A 7500-nucleotide genomic window follows, 5' to 3' on the forward strand; every position below is an offset into this window, starting at 1 on the left:
AATTGGATAAATATTAAAAGAAAAATTATATATATACGTATATACAGTATTGGAAAAAGACTAGAAAAAAAAAAAAGAGAGAGAATTAATAATAATTATTATTAATATCTATTAATTATTAGTGTTAACGATAGAAACGTAAGCGTATAAGAATCAATGATCTTCTAAAAACTTTTGCGAAAACAATCATCTATTTTCTAATATTCTTTTTTATGTATTCTCTCATTTTTTATGTTCTCCCTTTCAGAAAAACGCTCGTAACAACTACAACTGTTTCCGGGAAACGTACGCTCTTTTCTCTCGTCCATTCAGAGAACTCGAAGAGTCCCCAGACTTTTCCTACTTTCTCTTCATTGAACGAGCAACCAGTATGTTCGTTCGAGCGTAACACGTTCTCGTGAACTTTCACCTTGGAATTTATTTTCTCTTTCTTTCTTTCTTTCTTTCTTCTCTATCTTAAAAACAAAAATAAATAATAAAAATATATATCTATATATAAAAAATAAATAAATATAAAAACGTAATCCGAGAGACGTAATCGTCCATGAGAATCGAAACGAGATGAATCAAAAAAATTTTTCGATATGTACGCCATTGAAAACGTCGAAATCAGATTACTCTCGTTTTTATCGATATCTCGCAAGTATCGATCGTTGTACTGAACCCAGCTTGCTCGTTCGAGCTTAACACAGTCTCGTGAACTTTCACCTTGGAATTTTGTTTTCTCTTTCGTTCTTTTTTCCTTCTCTTTCTCTTGAAAATAGATAAATAAATAAATAAATAAATAGACAAAATTGAAAATACAAAATAAAATAAAAAGACAAGAAAACGATAACCGTCCAAGTCATAATCTAATACGAAAAAGTTTTATTAAGTAAAACACGTAAATATAAAAATCATATCCGAACGAGAATCAACCAGTTTTTATCGATATCTTGTATAAATTCGAGATTGTTGTCCTATCATACTTCGTTTAATATCGTCCTCTCTCTGTACGGAATTTTAGGAAAGGCATGCAATAAAGGAAAAAAAAATAGAAAAAAAGATAAATAAAAAGAAAAATAAAGGAAGAGAAAGAGAGAGAGAGAGAGAGACAGAGACAGAGAGGACAAAAAAAATATTTAGAAAGGAAGAGACATCCGATAAAAGCGTTTTATTAACCGGAAATATGTTTTATGATCGATCGCGAAAAGCTTTTTTCTGTTTTCTTTTTTTTTTTTTTTTTTTTATTATTATTTACTTATTTATTATTATTATTATTTTTTTTATACATCTTTGCCCCTTCTCCTTTGTTCCCTTCTCTACGTTTTTATTAATAAATATCGTGTAGAGGACGTTAAGTCGCGATTGTATAGATTCCTTTTTTCTTTTCTCTTTTTCTCCTCTTTTTCTTTTTTTCCATTTTCTCGTATAAGTACCTCCATGTAAAATATTCTCTTGGTCTATAAATACGCGCATAAAATGAAACATTGGCATCGACACGAAATTATTAATTTGACATTTCGCGAAATTCTGGTCGAGTTGATATCGATCGAGAAATCAAAAAAGAAAAAAAAGTTCGGCAATACGACCAAATCATTTTCGAAAAGACCCAACTCGAAATATTCTACCATTTCGTAATGGAAAATTAATTGAAATTTTATGAAATTCATCGTTCTGTTTTTTTTTTTCCTTTCTTTGTTTTTAATTGTCAATTAAATTTTGTGAAATCGATCTTTATTGGAAGATTATTATGATTATTGGTCTTCGATTGAAAGAAAAAAGAAGAAATATATGGCGTTGAAAAAGAGAGTCGAGGAGAAGAAAGAAAAGAAAAAATAAATAAAAAAAGAAAGAAGGGAAATTGAGAGAACATCGAAATCATTTTTAAGAGGTCGTTTACTACGCCATTAAAAAAAAAAAAAAAGCTCTAATAAGTCGATTGTAAGGAGAAAAGATAAACATAAATGATCGATAATCGAGAGAAAGAATAAAAGCCAATCATCGACTTTCTTTTACTTAATCTGAAAAATTCTTTTCCTTGTGAATTGTACTAGAACATTTTAGTACTTTAACGTGCATTACACGTTGCAATGAGTTCGCTGCAATTCTTGTGTCCTTCCTAAAAATTATATACATATATATATATATATATACATACATACATAAGAAAAAGAAAGAGAGAGAGAGAGAGAGAGAGAGAAAGAGAAAACATTCCTCGACTATCTTTATCTTTCCTTCCTTCCTTCCTATGCGGCACGTCATCGTTCTCGTGAGGAACATCAAAATGCAATTAAATTGCAATCAACGTGATTAAAATAAAGCAAATGCAATTTCGCATAATTGCATTAGAATTCTTACAATCCTCGTAGTTTAAGATAGAAAATCTGTTGGAAGAAGGATCAAGAAGACATCTGCCAAAAATATATCGATTCGTTATAATATTACGTACGTGTTATTGCTTATTTTGCATAAAAAATGAAAAAGCAAGAGGAAGAAAGAAAAGAAAAGCAAAATAGTAAAGAAGAAATAACAGGAACAATACAAAGAGAGTCGACAACGAGCAAAATAACGAAGTCCAAAAAGCAAAAAAAAAAAAAAAAGAAGGATACAAACGAAAAAAGGCCAAAAGGAAAAAAAGAAACGAGAGACAAATCAAGCTTAAAGCATCGCTAATTAACCAGCCGAGAGAGAGAGAGAGAGAGAGAGAGAGAGAGAGAGAGAGAGAGAGAGAGAGACGACGACCCTATTACTTCGGGTAAGCCTTTTTCTTTTTCTTTTTTTTTTCTTTTTTTTTTCCCGATCTAGGATGCAACGTAATTCGCTGGGTTCGCGTGAACGATCCGAACGCTATTGACCGTTCGAAGGGTGGCTCTACTCTGTTCATCTACACATTCACATACATACATACATACACATATAAATATATACACGTATTCATACATATACATATATACATATACCAACGTATGATATACACACACACATATATATATATATATGCATATGTCATACATGAATATATATATATATATGTATGTATGTATGTAGAATATAGTCGGTGTAGCCTCACGCGCTTCTCGATATCCATTTTCTACGCGAGAGGAAGACCGGAGGAAACCGGATAAAAAAAAATAAAAAAAAATAAAAAGGGAAAAAAGGGAAAAAGGGAAAATAAAAAGAGGAAAAAAAAAGGAAGAGAAAAAAGGACAGGCAGAAAAAAAAGCAAGCAGCAAGCATAGAAGAGAAGAGAGGCGACTGGCACAAATCGTATGTACCAAAGGTAGCAACGATAGCAACCAACGAACGACGACGACGACTACGACGACGACTACGACGACAACGACGACGATGGTATTCCCTTGGCACCCGCGAAAGCTCGTATTCGCTAAAAGTGGATCGACGAATCCGGTTCGTGTAATCTTTATCGATACAACGTACAATTTTTCCTCTCACACCTCCACCCTCTTTTATCCCACCTCCAAACCTCTGCTGTCTCGATTCGTATCTACTCTATGTTAGCTTCTCTCTCTTTCTCTTTTTCTCTTTTTTTTTTCCCCTCTCTTTTTCTGTCTCTCGATCCTCAGCGTGTCCTGTCTGTATAATGTATATGCTTCTGTTTGCTCGTCTGTTTGTTTTATATTTTCACACTTTCTTTTTGTTTTTTTATAATGACGATTCTCTTTTATCTCTGTCTCTTTCGCATTTTTCTTTTCGTCCTCTTTTCTTCTGTCTGTATAATATATATTCAATCTACATGATGTTGTACTTGTATATTATTCTTTTGTTTGTGCGTTTTTTTCTTTTTCTTTTTTTTTTCTTTTTTTTTTATCGTTTTTTATTAGAATCACGATTCTCTTTTATTGTTCATTTGTCTCTCTTCTTTTCTATTTCCCTCTTTCTCTTTTTTTTGTATCTCTTGAATCTTCCGTATCATGTCGCTATATTCTGCAGTGTATGTACTTGTGTATATGTGTGTTTATATATACATATATATTTTTTTTTATTATTATATAAATACGATCACATTTTTCGATTCGTCAATCTTCCATTTGTTTCTCTATCTTTCTCTTTCTCTTTCTCTTTTTCTCTTGTTCTCCCTCTGTCCTTTGTTCTCTTTTTCCCTCTCCCTCTCCCTCTCTCCCTCTCCATCGTGTCTGTATATCCCATAGAACGTATTTGTAAATTTTTTTACTTCTCTTTTTTATTTGTTACATTGCGTTTTTATTTTCTTTTTTTTTCTTTTTTTTTTTTTTTTTTTAAACAATCACAATTTTTTTTCTTGTCCCTTTTACCACCCTTTTCCCGTCCTTTTTTATATCTCTTGATCCACTGTATCATGTCGCCATATTCTATAATACATGTGTTGTACGCATTCATATGTATTTTTTATTTTACATACAAATACAATCGACAATTGTCGACTTGTCAATATTATTTTTATGTATTCCTTTTTACATCCTATTCATTTCTGTTAAACGATAGTATCGTATCAACATATTCCGTCTATGTATTTTTATATTCAATATATATATATATATATATATATATATATATATATATATATTTCAAATATAATCTCACAAATTTTCTTCTTCTCCATCTCGTTCCTGTCTGTCTCTTTTTTATCCTTTTATCTTTCTCTCTCTGTCTATCTCTTTTTCTATCTCTTAATCCTGTAGTATAGCATTAGTATAGCATTAGTAGCATTAGTAGTATTAACAGTATTATTTCATTCTCTAAGACAACATTTCCTAATGTCCATTTTTCTTTCATTCATAAATTCATTTACAAAATCAATTATATTTATCAGCAGATTTGTCTTTTTTATTCAAAGCTTTCCGCTTTTCTTTTTTCATTCTATTCTATCCTATTCCATTCTCTCTATCTCCATGTATATATATATATATCTTTCTCTTTTTCTTTCCCTCTCTTTTTATCTTTACCTCTCTCTCTTTCTATCTCTTAATCCTTTGTATGGTATCAGTACATTCAATACTACTCTCTGCCATACCTTTATACTTTTGATTTTTTCTTTTTTTAATACAATCGCAATTTCCTTTTACTAAACAATTTCATTTTTCTCCTTTCATTTTCTAACACAATATTTCCTAATGTCCGTTTTTGTTTCATACATATATTAAGGTGTAAAATCAATGATATTTCACAGCTGACTAATTTCTTTTTGTTCACAGTCTTTCGCTTTTTCTTTTTTATTCTATTCCATTCTATTTCCTCTATCTCTATCTCTATCTTTTAATTCTCTATATGGTGTATCCAGTACATTCAAGAATACTCTTCCCTTGTATTAATTTTTTTAATATACAATTGAAATTTTCTTTTTCTAAACATTTGATCTTTGTTTCATTCACACACATTCGGATGCAAAATCAATGACATTTCACAGCTGATCGTTTTTTTTTATTCACGGTCCTTTCGTCCTTTCGCCCTTTTTGTTTTAATTCTATTCTATCCTATTCTCTTTTCTCTATCTCTATCTATCTATCTATCTATCTATCTCTTACTCTGTCTTTTGTCCTATCTCTTAATACCTTGCATGGTATCTGTGCATTCTATACTACTATTCTATACTTTTAAGTATTCTTATTTTTTATACACACATACACATACATACACAAACATATATATATATATAACACAATGCTCCTTATCTCAGTATTTAACTTCCTATCATTCTCTAACACGATATTTCTTAATGTCCATCTTCGTTTCATGAAAATATTCATTGACAAAATCAATGAGATACTTCACAGCTGATCTTTTTTTTATTCGCAGCATTTCCCTATCTTTTTGTTTTATTTTTGATTTTATTTTATTCTACTCTCTTCTTTTCTTTCTATCTCTCTTGATTTTTTTATCTTTCCCTCTCCTTTCTCTCTTTTTCGAATACATACTATCTTCACACCATTTCGATGCTGTTATCGTCGCGGACACGCACACGTAGCGGGCAACGAGCCGAGGAGTTGGGTGTGCCGCATCGACCGTCTATTAAATCCGCTAGTTTATCGGCATTTTGCCGCCACTGTCACCTTTTCTTTCTCTCTCTTTCTCACTCTCTAACGCACTCTCTCTCTTTCTCTCTCTCTCTTACTCTCTTTTTCTCTTGGAAAGGAGGGAGAGAAGGAGAGAGAAAAAAAGAGAGAGGGAGAGAGAGTGAAAGCGTAAAAAATGGAAAGTAGCGATTCGACGACGTTGTTGTCCTACGAACTCTTGAAAATTCACTCGCGAGAGATTGCTTTTGTTTTCTCGAGATGTTAAAAAAGAGAAGAAAAGAAAAGGAGAAAAGTGAGAAAAAGAAAGAAACTAACGGAAGAGAGATAAGAATAAAAGAAAAAAGAAGCAAATTGCAGAAAGAGGAAAAAGGAAGGAATGGTGGTTGTTAATTTCGTTAGAGTTTGCCTCGTAACGATGTGGCCTAACGAGAACGACGATGCTTCTTCACCTTCCATGATAAAAATCGAATTACGAAGAGAAAGAAAGAGAAGAGAGAGAGAGAGAGAAAGGGAGATAGATTATAAACTGTTTTTATAGTTAATGGTCTAAGGAAAAAAAGGAGTTACAAATAAATAATAGATTGGTATTGGATAAAGCGTAAAAGAGTGGTTAAAAAAAGATAACGATTAAAAGAGACCTTAACGAAATTTTCAAATGATCATAAAGAATAACAGAGAGAAAGAGAGAGAGAGAGAGAGAGAGAGAGAGAGAGAGAGAGAGAGAGAGAGAGAGAGAGAGAGAGATTGTACATCGTTTTTACAGCTGATCAGAAAAAAAAAGATTCATATGCGTGACGTGCCTCGAAATAAAAAATTCATAAATAAATTATAAATAAATTGAGTATTGAATAATGCAGAAAAGAAAAAATATTGACACAAATGAAAAAAATAAAAGAAAGAAAGAATTGATAGATCTTAAAAAGTACCGACTTATTTTTAAATATATGGGTCGCTATTTGACACGGCACTTTCTAAAAATTATTTCATTCATTACTACATATTTACAATTCGTTTAACTTTCCTTTCAAATAATATATAAACAAAAACAGCCTTTCACTCGACGTTTCTCCGATAATTACCACTTTGACAAACAAACAAACAAACAAACAAAAAATACGAGAAAAAAAATAAATCGAAAAATTTGTCGTTATAGAGATTGATAGTTTGATGTTCGCAAAAAATAGTCATGAATTTAAAACAAGATAAAAAACAAAAAAGGAAATATTTAAAAAAAAAGGAGAGAGAGAGAGAGAGAAAGAGACAAGACAGAGAATGATACAAAATGAATAATTAACAAATATGTATATATATATATATATATATATATATATAAAAATTTGATATTTGCAAATATCGATCATAAATTCGAAAGGAATGAAAAAAAAAATGGAAAAAGAAATAAAGGAAAGAGAAGAATAGACAGAGACAAAGACAGAGACAGAAAAAGACAGAGAGAGAGAGAGAGAGAGAGAGAGAGAGAGAGAGAGAGAAAGGAAAGAGGGAGGGA

General features: G+C 31.1%; 1 protein-coding gene across 1 annotated transcript in view; it reads right to left on the bottom strand.

Moving 5' to 3' along the window:
* LOC122636677 (adenosine deaminase-like protein) overlaps positions 1-7500 on the bottom strand; it is a 53999-nt gene that overhangs the window by 30350 nt on the left and 16149 nt on the right. The window lies entirely within an intron of this gene.

Source organism: Vespula pensylvanica, chromosome 23 (assembly GCF_014466175.1).
Source record: "Vespula pensylvanica isolate Volc-1 chromosome 23, ASM1446617v1, whole genome shotgun sequence".
Classification (NCBI taxonomy): Eukaryota; Metazoa; Arthropoda; class Insecta; order Hymenoptera; family Vespidae; genus Vespula; species Vespula pensylvanica.